At 40.6% G+C, this 17385-nt stretch overlaps 1 pseudogene; it reads left to right on the top strand.

Moving 5' to 3' along the window:
• The window catches only part of LOC124975011 (ankyrin repeat domain-containing protein 46-like), a 145803-nt pseudogene extending 128872 nt beyond the window's left edge, over positions 1-16931 (top strand).
• Positions 16932-17385: the final 454 nt, after the last annotated feature.

The following is a 17385-nucleotide window of genomic DNA, read 5'->3' as shown; positions in this document are numbered from 1 at the left end:
GAGGTCCTTAGCAACTCAGTGAGATCATGTTGATACAGCCGTTTAATGGTGACGAGTTCTGCTCCTTCTAATGTTGAAGATTGAACACTAGAGAAGCAGGCCAAGTCAAGCATATTAAGCAGGTTTATTTAAAGGGAATAATACAGACTTCTCCTGGCAGGGAGAAGGGGGTCATGGCTGATGTTCTAAAAGTCCCAAGAAGTGAGTGCACCCTACATCTTTTATAGGTTAAAGTCTCTTTTGTTCTCCAGTTCTCTCCCCCCTTATCTCTCTCTCCTTCCTGCCTACGTGACTAGGCCTGGTTTTGCATTAAGTGAGAAGCTATGGGCAGGGGGAGGGTCAAGGTGATTCAGGCAGGCAAGGGCCCAGGGGGCATTAATTAGCAGCTCCATGCTTGCAGTCCTTGATAAAGGCAGGTAAATTTGGTAATCAGTGGGCTCCGGAGATCCTTGACATTCCATTCTTCCAGGTGCAGTCTCCAACTTCCAGAGGCAGATGGCTTCATGGCTTCATTTCCTCAAATTGACCTGATTCCCTATTTCTACACTAACTACCTGTCCTTAATTCTGGCTTCATTCCCCCCTTTAGCTTTAGGAACTCCTAACTGCTGTAAGGAAAAGAAAAGGGGCGTCGATCGTTCTGGCTGCTTCGAAGCTGAAAGGGGGCAGTGAGGGGCAAGCAGTTTGGAGTTCCTTTTTTTAAAAATCAGGTCAATCGAGGAGTCCAAGGTAGAAGTCTTGTTGGGGAAGAGCAGATTGTAAAGTCATCTGGGGGTGGGTGCTTCTATGATAGAAGAACAAAAAGACTTGAGTACTGAAATGAGATTAGTATAAAGTAAATGTTGCAGCATCCGAAACATGCCACTGAGTATCATGAAAATGACAGAAGTCAATCTCTCACCAGGAGGTGGAAGAACTGAGAAATTGTTCCCATAATTAGGCCTAGCAAAGGCTGGAGAGGACAAGGCCTTTATTTGGGGACTTTAACATTGTCCAGGTTATCAGGAATGTAAACACAACATTTAACTATTAATGTCATAGATGTCCCCAGAAAATATAGTTAAGCTACTTAATGTCATCTGATTTTTGTAAAATATCCCTTTATTGGTATAACCCGTGTTTAGTAGAGAGCTCTATACTTCTGTTACTTAGGGCTAGATAATCATATGAGCAAACATAGGTTAAGTCTACCTGTGTAGCTTAGGAAGGTCTGCAGGCCTTAAACTGACTAAAAACTTCTGACTCTGGCAGTTTCTTTTGATAGTTATCAGGCACATTTGCCGAAGAATCTTTCTTTCATTTGTAACTTCCAGTCTTTATTCTAGTGGGCTAATACAAGTGTACATCTTAAGTTACATTTAACTATTATTTCTTTTAAATGCCCAAGAATGATTATACTTTGGTTTTAACTGTTTTGCTGGGTGTCTAAGATCAAGCTGGTCAAATTGACCTGGTTACTGTCTTGTTAAAGAGTCAGCTGAGTTCCCACAGGGGCCACTCATAGAGAACTTAAGAGCAGCTTCTTAGCTCCACCAGTGCCATTGGTTAGGCAGGGTCTCCTTGATGAGGTGACTTCCTTTGGAAGCATTAAGGGATGTCTCCCTTTTTCCATGACCCTCCTCTGCAGCAGATGCACTGAGTGATTTTTCATCCTCTAGTCTCAACAGTCTCCTTGATCAGGAGGTTGTGTGACCCAGAGTTGCAAAGCTCCTTAGAGAAGTTCTCTTGTTTGTGGGTTCAGGCTGACTGAGGGCAAAAGTTCCAAATACTGGTCTATCTTGCCTTCTGTATTTAATTCCAATTTCTAAGTTTGATCTTAATCATCCAGCAAGCCAGTCTCACCAGTCATAAAGTAAGAGTACTGGGCTTTAACTTCAATGTCCATAACTTTACAGTTATGTACCCATTTATCTAACTGGAGTCTGCATTAGTACTGGAAGTTACCACTATCTGTTCTATAGGTGATGGCTTATTATCACAAGTTACCTAGGTTGTGTGTTCTTGAAGCAGCTACTTCTGCAAAACATTAACAGGTAACAGTTTTACAAAATTAAATTAGCAAGAGTAAAAATATATTCAGCTTGTATAATAGCTATCTTTAAATATCATTAAGTAGTTTACATATACTGTTTCCTGAGTCTATATAAACTTTATAATTAACAGAATTTAACATTGTATCTAAAACATGAATCAAAGAAAGGCTGAGAGAGCTTTTAACTTTCCTTTTGTGTGATAAAGTGGCAAAATATTTTCATGTTTCACAAAATTAACCTTTAAACAAGTCAGGCTCTAACTTTTATAAATACATTTATATTTGAAATTCTTTATCTCAGTGTAAAAAGTAACAAATTTTAAATATACCCTATTGATAGCAGGTCTTATAATAGAACATTAAATGATAGAAATAAATTCCCAATTAAAATTTACTCTTTATAAGTTTAAGATTACCATTACAGGCAAGTTTAATCTGGAGAATAGCAGCTTGATAAATTCCCTGCTTTAAAAACTTGTATACCTGGAAAATATGAACACATTTAATATATAACTAGTGACCATTTCACAATTACATTGACACTTTTATCTTACCAAATTTAGTTTTTAAAGAAAAATGTAGACTCTGTAACATAGTACAATACTCTAACAGTTGTTTAACCATAATTGTATAAACCAATTTTTAAGACTAATTGTTCTAAAGAATAAAACTTAATAGACACAAAGTTAAGAGTAAATTAGTGTTTTAAATCCTTGTCATTTTACCATATAGATTAAACTTTGGTTTATATCAGAACATTAGTATTTCACCTTAGGAAAAATCTTAAATAGCTTTAGCTGTCTCACATACATACAACCAACTTAGTTACACGCAAACTTGTTGAAACTTGCCCTTTACTTACACAGACTTTCTTAGCACTTACTTAGACCCTCATGTATTTCATCACACAAGCACTTTCTTACCCAGAAACATTTCCTTTTCCCTTTTACTAAATATATTTCCATACCCAGAACCTTTTATTTCCTCTTTCCTATTTGTTGACCCCTTTTTGTTTACATTCTGAAACAACTCTTATGAAATTTCTGAATTTAGATAAATTGCTGTATTTTAATAGGATTAAATATTTTGTTGTTTATAGTACTCTAATTGAAACACAGTTGAAACTTTTGGGACCCTTTGTATATAGAATTGCACTTGTTAGGACATAACTCTTAGTAACTTTGTTTTTAGTTTAGTGATGACACAAAGCAAGTTTAAACCCTTTTATTTACCAACCTAACCTATGAAAACACCAATAATGTTTAAGTATGTTACCCCATGTAATTTAAGGAGTTAAAAGTACTTGATGTTATTTAACAATTAGCATTTTAACTTTGTAAATCAATCAGATGTCTCTACAAACACATTTGAGTAATCCCATACATGTTAACTCTAATTCACTTATTCTGTAAAAACCAAGATATCAGACAAGTGTCCTGAACAGTATTTGTTGTCTTTTTCCTGTTGAAGAAAAGTCCTAGAAACAATTGATATTAGACATTTTATTAACATCAATATTTTATTAGCTTGGCCACCTAGAGACTTGTGAGTTATTTTCAAAGACATTTTACTTTCATTAGTTTACCCAATTTTATTTGAACCTTTAAATCACGTGAATTAAAAGTGTCTGGATCCATTTTTAAATTTTAATTTTAGGAGCGCTCAGTTTTGATACAGACAAAACATGACATCAGACAGCACGACATACAAATAACACAAAATCAAAGGCCTTGTAACTTTATAGGTGAATCTCCATTGCAATGTAACAGATGTCCAAAAACTCTAGTTGAATAAAAGTAGAATTGATAAAAAAAATCATGAGCTCAAAAAAATATATATAATTAAAAAAAAAAAGAGTCCTGGAAAAATGATACGGCCGTTAATTACTTTAGTAAAGCACCATAAAATTTACTTTTGCTGGAGTTTAGGTAAGGCTCTTTTTTACCTTTTTTTTTCCTTGGGTTTGAGACCGGTCTCCTACTGAGCCTTTAGGCTTCTTTTATTTACATTTCAATGTAAGCCTTGACTGAGATATGGAAGGGTCTAACAGGTTTTAATAAAACCTTGTGCCTAAGGCATTTTAGTCATCTCATCAGGACCAGTTGGATGTCAAATTATGAGACCTTATTTTCCATTACTTTTGAGAATGAAGCTACTTTGCTAAGTTTCTCACTGAGATATGCCATTGGTTATTGAGTTGCCTATGGCTGCCTATCCAGGATTTATTTTCCCCTTTGTGACAAACAGGTTAAATCTTGCTTCATAGGTAAGCTGAGGACAGGAGCTTGAAGTAAGGCCCCTTCTTGATATTCCTGGGACAGAATATTGTCCTATAGTGGCTATTTTCTGAAGTATTGAACCTGTTGATGACATAATTAAGCTTTATTTTTTGAGATCTTATAATTCCTATTAACTAAGAAATTTAGGAGTTCTGCAATGGCCTTTTGATATTCCTCCTGGGTGGAGGCACATAAAGGATGTACTTTACTTACTGGAGAACAATCACAGAATGTTTTATCTCTGAATTTTGTTAAGTCCTTAGCTAAGGTTTGTCCAGAACAGGTGAGGAACATCTAAATCCTGAGGCAATACTGTCTAGGTTAGTTGAGATACAGTATCTGGTTCCTCAAAGGCAAACAGAAATTGCTATTCAGAGTCTAACATAAACAGGAAAAGCCATCTTTTAAATCTAACTTAGTAAACCAAGCAGCAGTTGGAATCCAAGATAAAAGTGTTTGGATTAAGAACTACAGGATGGGGGAAATTACTGCTTCATTATTCTAAGGTTTTGGACTAGGCAGTTTGCTTTTTAACTCCTAAAATGGGCAAATTGCATGGACTATTGCAAGGCCTTAAAAGTTTCTATCAGTTTGAATGATCTTTAATAAGCCCCTTTTCTAGCCTATATGTTCCCTTTTCTTTCTTTTTGATGTCTATTAAAAGCGGAAGATGCAAGCTAGAGAAGATCATCTGAGGATTGATCAGGGCCACATGCCAATTTTGTAATTTCCTCTAAATATTTGGGGCTGACTAAATGATAAATTTATACTTTAAAAGTAGGTGGCCCTTTATGGATTCAGGATTCAGAGTGGTGTGCTTTCTTATTGCTTTCCTAAGTCTCTCCATGAAAATATCAGGACTTTCCTGAAGGCTGCATAATAGTTTTTTAGGCATTCTACTCATTATTCGAATCCCAGTTAGGATGGTTTCTGTGAACTGCTTGTTCTCTAGATGGTTAATAGCATAATTTTCCAGGTGAAGTCAAATACCTGGCATAAGTTTTGAAACATCTCAATATTTATTAGGATCCTCCAAAAGCCTCCTTAAATTTATTTGTGTCTTTCTTAAGTTGGGAGGGTTCCCTCGATTTTCCTCCCTTAGTAGGCGATTCCTTAAGGCTTTCTCCTCTCATGGTAGAAATTATTGCTGTCAAGCATGGTAACATATGAAAGGCACTTTTCTTGATCATTTGCAATTTAGCAGTATGCAGGCTAGTGGTGAACCTGGCAATACTGTTGAGAGAGAAGCTCCCTTCTGAGTTAGAAGTATTAGGGACGTCTCCCTAACTGAGCTTCCTTACGGTCCAGAAAAACCCGTCTCTCACCACCTGGCTTTGCCAAAGTTATTTCTGGCCTTCTTCGGCAAAGTACTAGGGTCCTAGTTTGCCCTGTGCTAGAGACCCTGGGAGGATTCAGACTTAAGGGCATTACTGCTTTCCTCCTGCCACTATAAACTCCTAATTATGAAAAATGATGACAAAAGTAAAAAGTGTGCCTTTTGCCTATCTTCTTGCCCTGTAGACTAAAGGAATCTCCGGAGGGTAGGGGAACATCTATTGGTTGTTAGGCGTATAACACCCTTTGCTTGGAGGGTCTCACAGGAGGGGTTTTTAAATGCTTCCCTCTTGCAGCTTAAAGAGAACACCATGAGCACATTTAAGCATGGAAAGAGTAATGGAGAGACTCTAGTGTCTAGACTAGTGAAGGCTAACTGTGCAAACAAAGGGAACCTGGGCATTTTCATACTAATCATCCCAGGCCTTAATCCTACAGCTTGAATTCCTAATGTCTGACCGGCAAGGGAAGGGGAGCATCCAGGAGGGAATGGATGTGTGGTAATGTTGTGCAGCCCATACAGAGGCAAAGGTGATTGGTGCTTTCCCTCAGTGCCATTGTCTACTGATCACCCTGGATACCCCTCAGGGCTGTCGGGAGGGGGAGTCCAGAGAAGGAACCTTTGGGGTCCACCCGAGAGTAGCCCGGGCCTGAGAACCCCGCAGTTGCTCCAACCCTTCCTCCACCTCCACGCATCCTGGGCAGATCAGGACTAGGGACACTGTGTACTTGCGGCAATTGCGCTCCAGACCTGGACAGAAAAGTAGGAAACGGCCTCGGCACAGTCCAACATGCCTACAGAGCAGGTGATTGGAACTTGCCTGGGCCGGGAAACCTCTCACCCGAGTCTTAAGAATGGCGGCTGCACTAACTGCATTTAAGTAGCCGACAGGTGCCCATTTTTTGCCCTCCAAAGATAAAGAGACAGAAAGAAAGATGCACCTCAAACAGATGTGGGGTGCATGGAGAGAGAAGCTTACTTACCTTGGCGTAAATCTTGGTGGAACCTCCAAATCTGATACTGCCGTTTACCGGTGATGAGTTCTGCTCCTTCTAATGTTGAAGATTGAACACTAGAGAAGCAGGCCAAGGCAAGCATATTAAGCAGGTTTATTTAAAGGGAATAATACAGACTTCTCCTGGCAGGGAGAAGGGGGTCATGGCTGATGTTCTAAAAGTCCCAAGAAGTGAGTGCACCCTACATCTTTTATAGGTTAAAGTCTCTTTTGTTCTCCAGTTCTCTCCCCCCTTATCTCTCTCTCCTTCCTGCCTACGTGACTAGGCCTGGTTTTGCATTAAGTGAGAAGCTATGGGCAGGGGGATGGTCAAGGTGATTCAGGCAGGCAAGGGCCCAGGGGGCATTAATTAGCAGCTCCATGCTTGCAGTCCTTGATAAAGGCAGGTAAGTTTGGTAATCAGTGGGCTCAGGAGATCCTTGACATTCCATTCTTCCAGGTGCAGTCTCCAACTTCCAGAGGCAGATGGCTTCATGCTTCATTTCCTCGAATTGACCCGATTTCCTATTTCTACACTAACTACCTGTCCTTAATTCTGACTTCAATGTCCCCAAATAAAACATTAAAAGGGCTGGAGATGCGATTCAGTGGTTAAGCATCACTCTGTTCAATACGTGTTAAAAACAAACTAGGAATGGAACCACCATTTGACCCAGTTATGACATTCAACATTTCCAAAATATTTAAAATGTGAATAGTGCAATGACATAGCCACATTAATGTTTAAAACAGCACAATTCACAGTAGCTAATGTATGGAACAAACCTAGAAGCACATCAACAAATGAATGAATAAAGAAATCATGGCATAGGGAGGGTAGGAAAAGACACTAGAATAAATCTAACATAATTTTTTTATGTACACGTATGATAATCCACAAGTGAATTTCACCAGCATGACCACCCACAAGAATTGGTCCTAATTAGAATAACATATATCCCATGCTTGTAAAATTTTATATAAAGGGATTTGAATGTCATATATTACTAGGAACAAATAAAAAATAAAAAAGAAACTTCATAAAAATGCACTGAAAAAATTGACTTGTGAGAACGTCCAAATCCAACTTAGATATTTGTCGGGGTTTCCGGGACCCCCAGCCTTGGGCACGGTCAAGATGGCACCTGGCGCTGAGCCAAAAGCGGCCAGCTATACAGTAAACAACCAGTGAATTCCAATGATTGGCTAGTTAACGATGTGATTAGAGCATGCCCCCCTCGTGTACCTATTCTATGCCTGCACCTGTCCGCGCGTTTACCTCGTGTGCTCTCCCCTGATTGGTTGAAGTGTATATAAGCTTGATGGGTGGGGGAGTAGAGGCAGAAGCTGAGAATGGGAGTAGAAGCTGGGAGTAGAAGCGTGCAAGCGGGCGTGAACCGAGCGGGAGAAACGAAGCGGCCGGAGCAGGCGAGAGCCGAGCGGGAGAAGAGTGAAGTGCAGGAGAGGGAAAGAGAGCGAGAGAAAGGGATAGAAAAGAAGGAAAGAAAGGAAGACTGTGCACAATAAACTTCCAAAGCTTCAGACGTTTGTCGTGTCTCTCTCTGCGGGCAGAGGGAACGCGATAACTGGTGCCGAAACCCGGGAACATGAAGGGTTTATAAAGAAGACAAGGTAAGATATCTTAAAAAAATTTTTAACAAGTTAAATCGGTTATAAAAAAGTTAAAGGGTATCAGGATATGCCATCAGCGGTCCTGGGGATACGCGGAATGCGGTCCAGTTAAAGGGTATCAGGATACGCCATCAGCGGTCCTGGGGGCACGCAGGATGCGGTCCGATTAAAATAAAAATAAGGACACACAGAAGGTGGTCCGGTATCGGGAAACGCCAGCAGCGGTCCTGACGCGTGGAACGCGGTCCAATTAAAGTGAAAGTAGAAACACGCTTGAAGCAGCCCAATTAGGGTATAGGTAGCACGTGAAAAGCCGCTATAAAAACTTTAATGCACACTTGATAGATAGTTTTCCTTTCAGTAATCTCGTTGCTCCTGGCAGCTAGGCCACTGTTATTGTAACTACCATAACTGAAGCTATTCAAATTAGTAACAATGGGGTCTGAAACGTCTAAATTCAGAATGCAGCAACCCCTCAGGGAGCTATTAAAAAACCATGGGACGCCATTAAAGGAAAAAACAGCTAAAGTATTTCTCGATACTGTGGAAAGGGTTTTCCCTTGGTTTTTGGATGAGGGCCTTTTGAATACCCTACAGTGGGAACAGCTGGGGGAGGACCTTCATATAGCGGATAGGCAAAACCCTTTGCCAGTAGGCACTATGGCTATTTGGTCTCTTATTAAATCCTGTCTGCAAGATAAAAACAAAAAACCTTCACTCACCGAGCCTTTAGCTGAGGGAAGACAGGTTTTGGAAGAAATAAAAGAGGAACGCTCATATCTTTCTCAAAATTCAGAAAGAGGAACTAATTCAGATGAGGAACTATCAGAAGGGGAACTTTCAGGAGAGGAACTGGAAAAAAGCGTACAAAAATTAAGACTAGATGAAAAGCCCCCTCTAGTGCCCGTGTTGCCTAGTGCACCTCCCATAAATAGGGAACCCCCTCATGAAGCGTCCGGTTTTGGATTACGCTCAGAATGGAGTCATCTTGGATCTGTAGCGTATCCTGTTTTGAGGATGCTCAAAATCAAAGATTCCACCAACCCTTAGACTTTAAAATAGTGAAACAGTTAAAAGAAGCAGTTAGTACATATGGTCCTCAGTCAGATTTTACTATAGCCTTAATAGATACCTTGACATCATTAAACTTAGTGCTCCAGGACTGGACTAATCTTGTTAGGGCCACTCTGTCTGGGGGACAATACCTTATGTGGAAAACATCATGGCAAGAAATCTCTACGGATACCGCCCGCCGAAATGCGGCAGCGGGAAATCCCCAAGTCGATAGGGACATGCTTATGGGCGTAGGACCTTATGAAACCCTTCAGGCACAGCTTAATTATTATCCAGCAGTCTATGCACAAATTGCCATGGCTGCAACCAAGGCCTGGAAAACATTAAAAGGAGCAGGAGATTTGCAGGGCCAGTTGTCAAAGGTAACTCAAGGGAGTAGTGAGCCCTACGCGGACTTCGTCGATAGGCTAATTCAGACAGCATCACACATCTTTGGAGATGCAGAGCAAGCCATGCCCCTAGTAAAACAATTGGCTTATGAACAAGCTAACAAATGGTGTAGGGAGGCCATAAGACCATGGAGAAACAAAGACTTGTCCACCTACTTAAAAGTGTGTAGAGATATAAATGATACTTCGGCGCAGAGCAGTGCCTTTGTAGCAGCCATAGACAGACAAACCACCTTGTTGTCTGCCTCACTTGCACAAGCCCAGGGGAGGATCCCTTCAAGAACTAATAAAGAGTCTTTAGGATCATGTTTTGTGTGTGGACAGATGGGATATCTAAAAGCCACTTGTCCAAACAAAAGGCCACCCCTTGCCCAAGGTGGGAACATCTATACAAAGAATAACTTGGGAACCGGACGTGGGCTATGTCCAAGATGCAGAAGAGGAAATCATTGGAGTAGTGCCTGTCATTCTATTAGACATAAGAAGGATAATTTCCTAGGGTTGAATCCTAAACTTCAAAAAAACGGGAGACAGGGCCCTCCCCGGGGCCCGCAACAAATATACGGGGTAATTCAACAAGTTCCCCGATGGTGGTATCCTCCCACAGAGAAGGGGAGCGCAGAGCCACCTCAGGAAGTGCAGGATTGGACATCTGTGCCACCTCCAGACTCATATTAACCCCAGATATGGGGGTGCAGATGATTGATACTGATTGGCATGAAAAAATCCCACAGAACAGTGTAGGACTATTACTAGGTAGAGGTTCCTCAACACTAAAAGGACTTATAGTACACCCAGGGGTTATTGATCCTGATTTCACTGGACAAATAAAAGCCTTGGTCTCTTCACCAAAAGGAATTATGGTCATCTCTCCAGGGGATCACATTGCACAAATGCTTATATTACCCAGTCGACATTCTTTGTGGCCCAGTAAAAATACAAATAAAAGACAAGGAGGTTTTGGATCAACAGGAACCACTTTAATAAACCTTACTATGGATATGGGACAGAGGCCCCTCCTAAAATTAAAAGTGGGAAATGTGGAATTTACAGGTTTATTAGATACGGGAGCAGACAAAAGTATTATTAGCGCAATGGTCTGGCCAAAGCACTGGCCATTGATCACAGCAGCTCAGAGCTTGAGAGGCTTAGGAGTAGCAGAAAGCCCCAATCAAAGTGCTTCCTCATTATCATGGAAAGATACAGAGGGACACACAGGAATATTTCAGCCATATGTCTGTAATGTTCCTATTAGTCTATGGGGACGAGACGTCCTTCAGCAAATGGATATGAAACTCACCACTGATCAGACTTACCAAGGGACTCCTGTAAGAAATATGTTACAAAATATGAACTATGATGATAAAAAAGGATTAGGAAGACATAGTCAAGGATCTACCCAACCACTGCCTTTACTTCCACCAAAAAATGATTCTCATGGATTGGGTTTCTCCTAGGGGCCACTGATAAACCATCAATCCCTATAGTATGGAAAGATGATATGCCTCGCTGGATCCCACAGTGGCCCCTAACAAAAGAGAAGCTAGAGGCAGCTCATAAGTTAGTACAAGAGCAGGTACAAGCAGGTCATTTACAACACTCTACCTCTCCTTGGAATACTCCAATATTCTTAACAAAGAAAAAATCAGGAAAATGGAGGTTATTACATGATTTAAGAGTCATAAACGAACAAATGTACCCTATGGGACCCATCCAATGTGGACTCCCTCTTGTCACTGCGCTACCAAAAAATTGGCCTACTATTATTCTGGATTTAAAAGATTGCTTTTTCTCTATACCCTTACACAAAAATGATTGCTGGAGATTTGCCTTTACTTTGCCCTCTCTTAATCACACTCAGCCTGATCAGAGATTCGAATGGACCATGTTGCCTCAAGGTATGGCTAACAGTCCTACTATATGTCAAATATACGTAGATAAAGCGTTAACAACTACTAGACAAAAGTTTAAGAGATTGTTGATTTATCATTATATGGATGACATACTTATTTGCCATCCAGAAAAAGAAGTTTTGTTAGAAGCATTACAATTTATAACTCAAGCATTAGAAAAGAGAGGACTAACGATAGCCCCTGAAAAATTACAATTAGAGGAGATCCAAGAATATCTGGGTACAAGGCTCAATGCTACTACAGTCAGACCAACAAGGTTGACCATGAGGACAGATCAATTGAATACCTTGAACGATTTTCAGAAACACTTAGGTGACATTAACTGGATCAGATCCTATTTAAAATTATCCACAGGGGAATTAAAACCTTTATTCGATATATTAAAAGATAATCCTGACTTGAATTCCCCTAGGAAACTTACTCCCGAAGCACGGATATCCTTACAGCTAGTAGAGAATAGACTTCAGCAGTGTTACGTTGATCGTTGTGATCCTACTCAACCATTAAGTTTAATCATAATCTCAGAGAAACATACCCCCTTTGGTATAGTTTGGCAAGGAGGACCTCTACAAAGTATAAATCTCCCTAGCTCTCCAGCTAAAACATTACAATCATATCCCCAAGCTATCGCTCAGGTAATATTCAAGGGAATAGAATCTTGCATTACTGTTTTTGGAATCCATCCGTCTATTATTATAACTCCTTATTCCACTCAGCAAATTAAATGGCTAATTAATAATGATGATGATTGGTCAGTATTATATTGTTCCACCTCAACTCAGTTCGATAACCATTATCCCCAACATCCCTGGATTCAATTCTGTAAAAATACTCCCATAGTTTTTCCAAAAGTAACTAGTGTCCAGCCTCTTAAAGACTGTGTAACCATTTTTACTGATGGCTCCAAAAATGGAGTAGGTGCAGTACTTATCAGTAAACAACTTCACACCATAATAGTTCCACCCAACTCCGCACAGGTTACTGAACTTGCAGCTGTAATATTAGCCTTTAAAATAGCAGATAATCAGCCATTCAATCTTCTATCTGATAGCTTATATATCGTCAACGCTTTACAGGTTCTTGAAATGGTACCCCATATTTCTTCCATGTCCACGGTAGCTTCTTATTTTACCACGCTACAAAACCTTATCCTACAGCGTAAACATCTATTCTATGTAGGACATATTAGAGCTCATTCTAATTTACCAGGATCTTTGGCCAATGCTAATGACTTGGTAGATATGGCCACCAAATCAATTTTTGTTTTTTCCATAGAGGAACAAGCAAAACTCTTTCATGAAAAATTCCATGTAAATTCCACTACTTTGAGCAGAAAATTTCCTATATCTAAATGTATGGCTCGACAAATAGTAAAAAATTGTCAACACTGTGCTCCTTTAATCCCAGTACAATCCTTTGGAGTTAATCCCAGGGGACTGCTGCCTGGTCATATTTGGCAGATGGATGTAACCCATATTCCTGAATTTGGTACTGTTAAGTATGTACATGTGTCAGTAGACACTGCTTCAGGGGTCATTATGGCTTCCGCTCATTCTGGAGAAAAGGTAAAAGATGTCATTCAACACTGCCTACAAGCATTTGCTGGCTGGGGCATACCTAAAGTTATTAAAACAGATAATGGTCCTGTTTATACTTCCAAAAGCTTCCGGTTGTTTTTACAAACATTTAACATCCAATCAGTCACTGGCATCCCCTATAATCCTCAGGGACAGGGCATTGTGGAAAGAGCACATCTTACTTTAAAAAATTGTCTAAATAAACAAAAAGGGGGAATAGGAGCCTCCTACAAGTCTCCTAAAGATAAACTTAATTTAGTTCTCTTCATTCTAAATTTCTTAACTCTGGATAGGGACGGCCACTCTGCAGCTGATCGACATTATAATCCCCATGATACTCCTCAAGTATGGGCAAAATGGAAAGATATTCTGACAGGTTCTTGGAAAGGACCGGATCCAGTCCTTCGTTGGGTCCGAGGGTCTGTTTGTATTTTCCCACAGGATCAACAGACTCCAGTCTGGATTCCAGAAAGGCTAATCAGAGTTTTACAGCATGCAAGTGATGCTGCTCCTCCTCACAATGGCGAGCCTGAGCCTTCCTCCAATAGCAAAAACTCAGACGGAAAGGCAAACCTGGAACCTATGGGCCATTGTTAGCCTGGCCATATTTTTTATTTCTAACTAACACATTTTTTATTCTTCCTTTTCTTGTTTTTCACCAATTCCTCTACAAGCCTGTCAATTCTACTGATGATTTTTCAGGTTGTGCTGTTTTTGGTGACAAGGATATCTCTAGTCTTTCTTTGCTTTAACAGGAGGAACTTTTGCACTTTGCCGTTGGAATCATACTACAAATCAGACCCAGAGTGGAGCAACTCGTTCTGCTGACCCTAGCTGTAATATTGCTTTTCCTCCCACGTCAGCTTGTGTATTTCCTCCCTTTTATGTTTCTACCAACTAACATTTCTAATAACACCTCTTAACTGTTCACTAACCGTGTGCTATCTCTCACAATGCTGGAATGGTTCTTTTGCCACCCGTGCAATTTGATGCACATTCCTATCTTCCTACCAGTCCTAGTTTCTGTTGCAGATATAGAATTGCCAGTGCTATTATCAAGAAACAGGAGAGGCTTTGACATTGCAACAGCCGTGATCATTGCCATCGCAGTCCTTGCAGTAGCAGCATTGACACAACCATAACAACGATCATTTGGCCGAAAATACAGCTGCAGCCTTACAGACCATAGAGACTCTATCAGAGAGTGGACTTACTACAAGAACAAGTGGATACCTTGCAAGAACTTTTGGGACTGGGATGCGTTTATTCCCTGAGAGCTGTTTGTGTTGCCCGTATTGTAACTCTACTGGGGTGTATATTGTTTCTGTATTTAATATGGCTACATGGTTTTTCTTCTGTTTATAGATTTGTCAAACAGCGGGTAGGCTTAGGAGCTATGGTGGTGTTCCTCTGCCTTGGCCTCCTTCTCTTCATTCATTTTGGCATGCATCTACAAGCTAGCCAATAGAGAGATCAGATTATCTTTCATCAGGCCATGACCGCCCTAAAGGCCGACAGCCCCCCATTAGTATGGCTCTTGATGCTGGACCAGTAGTCAAAGACGGGTCATGAAGGAGGTGGCTGTGTACCAACCTAAGACAGGAGCTGCAGCATGCTCTGCAGGCTCTGATGACGGGTAAGGACATATGCTGACCACTCAGCCTAAGATAGACACGGTCCCGAGCCTTAGTTTAATAATAAAGAAGGGGGATATGTCGGGTTTCCGGGACCCCTAGCCTTGGGCACGGTCAAGATGGCGCCTGGCGCTGAGCCAAAAGCGGCCAGCTATACAGTAAACAACCAGCGAATTCCAATGATTGGCTAGTTAACGATGTGATTAGAGCATGCCCCCCTCGTGTACCTATTCTATGCCTGTAGCTGTCTGCACGTTTACCTCGTGTGCTCTCCCCTGATTGGTTGAAGTGTATATAAGCTTGATGGATGGGGGAGTAGAGGCAGAAGCTGAGAATGGGAGTAGAAGCCTGGAGTAGAAGCGTGCAAGCGGGCGTGAACCGAGCGGGAGAAACGAAGCGGCCGGAGCAGGCGAGTGCCAAGCGGGAGAAGAGTGAAGTGCAGGAGAGGGATAGAGAGTGAGAGAAAGGGATAGAAAAGAAGGAAAGAAAGGAAGACTGTGCACAATAAACTTCCAAACTTCAGACGTTTGTCGTGTCTCTCTCTGCGGGCAGAGGGAACGCGATAGATTTTGCAGAACCTCAGATGAGCACAAAAGAGAGTCATGTAATAGAGTAAAGAAAAATGTGTTACTTTAATCAACACAGTCATTCCTAAACCACAGTAGGTCATTGTGTAATAAGAAAACACTATCAACCCCTTTATTCTCCGATGAGCAAAAGGGAAGTGTGAAACAAACATCTATACTTTCTTGACAACTTTATGCAAACTAGTTTTTGTCTCCACAAAGAGCTGAAGATAACAGGTAAATTTTGGATGACAGTGCCAATGATTCATCATGGGTTTAAAAAACTATTGCTTAAAAAGAAATATGGGCGTTAACAGTGGGAGAAATGTATACACACATTTAGAGAAGATACAACAAACAACTGGTTTGAGGGACAACAAAAGCCTATCACAGTTCTGAGTGAAGTCAAACCATAGAAATCAACAAAAAGGACTGATTTTTAATATTCATGCTTTTTGTTATTTATTAACTGATTACACTAATAAATTTTTATGTACTTCATGTTCTATAGCACACAAATGATAAAATATAACTAATTACTACATGCATTATTTTACATAATTAGATTTATTTTTAGTAAACTTTACATACATTCTTGTAGTATTCCTTAAAAACACAGTATACAAGTGGCTGTGCCATACTCTATCTGAAACCTGCAGAAAGGTGCTGCTGCTATCACTGCTGCTTCTCTCACAAATTCTTGCTGGCTTATTACTGAATATTTTTGTTGCGCCTGCTTAAGAATTCAGAGAAACTACTTGGTGACCACTGGAGGAAAGGTCTAATCTTACAGTTGACCCATATTGCATCCACATTAGAACAAGCTCCTAGGTTTTTGTAAATGATTCTTCTCAAACTAATGTGCTCTTGCCAGGAGCCTGTATTGATGGAGAAATTACCTATTCTAAGTTGGTCCTGGAAAGTGGCTTTAACTCAAATGTCCAGGACAGTAGAGGCAGGACAGGCCTTCACCTTGCAGCAACCCAAGGGAATGTAGCCATCTGCCAGCTGTTGCATAAATTTGGTGCTGATCTGCTGACTACAGATTATCAAGGAAACACAGCTCTTCACCTCTGTGGCCATGTGGATTCCATTCAATCCTTAGCTTCAAATGGACTCAAAATTGATATTTGCAATCATTAAGGTGTGACTCCTTTAGTTCTGGCAATGTGCAGGGGAGTGAATAAAAGATATTATCCAATTGCTGGAATATTTGGAAGAACAGGAGGTAAAAGGAATTGACAGAGGAACCCACTTGAAACTGGAGACCATGCAGATGGCTGAGAGTGAAAGTACCACAGAAAGTCATTCTCTCCTCAATCCCACCCTACAGCCAGCTGAAGGGGTCCTGTCCAACTTTTGAACCACTTGGCAGGAATTTGTAGAGGATCTGGACTTCTGGATGGTCCTGCTCCTGATCTTTGCCATTGCTTTGCTGTCTCTTTGCATTGCCTACTACATGGGGTGCTGCCCTTCATGGAAAACCAGCCTGAATGGGTGAATTAAAGGAGCTCAAAGAAGTGAGGCCAATGCCTATTTCTTGACTCCCAACATTGATTCCCAGTTTCTAAAAATTTTTCTTAGTGCAAGGCAGTGAGGGCTGAACATTTTTCTTCATGCACTTTTACTTATTCTGATCCTTTTGGAAGAATAATGTGTTCATTTGAACTTCTTACTGCAGTCAACTATAGTGCAACCTAATGCTACTTCTGACTCAACCTGACTTCTTAAGAAAATCCGCCCATAGCCTTTTATGATAAAAACACAGAAATGACTGGAGAATAGAAGCTAAAGAAAGAGAGTAGAAGTTCTTAGGAGAGAAACCTTACCCTGATATTGCACCAATTGAAGTATTCAAAAAGAAAAAAAGTCTTCCCTTTATGAATGTTTTGGATGGTGGGTTGAGTTTTGTTTATTTATGCAAGAGCTCCTTTTTTTCTTTTTATTTATTTCTCTGGGG

This window comes from Sciurus carolinensis, unplaced genomic scaffold (genome assembly GCF_902686445.1).
Source record: "Sciurus carolinensis unplaced genomic scaffold, mSciCar1.2, whole genome shotgun sequence".
Taxonomy (NCBI): domain Eukaryota; kingdom Metazoa; phylum Chordata; class Mammalia; order Rodentia; family Sciuridae; genus Sciurus; species Sciurus carolinensis.
This window is presented reverse-complemented; position numbering and strand designations above follow the sequence as displayed.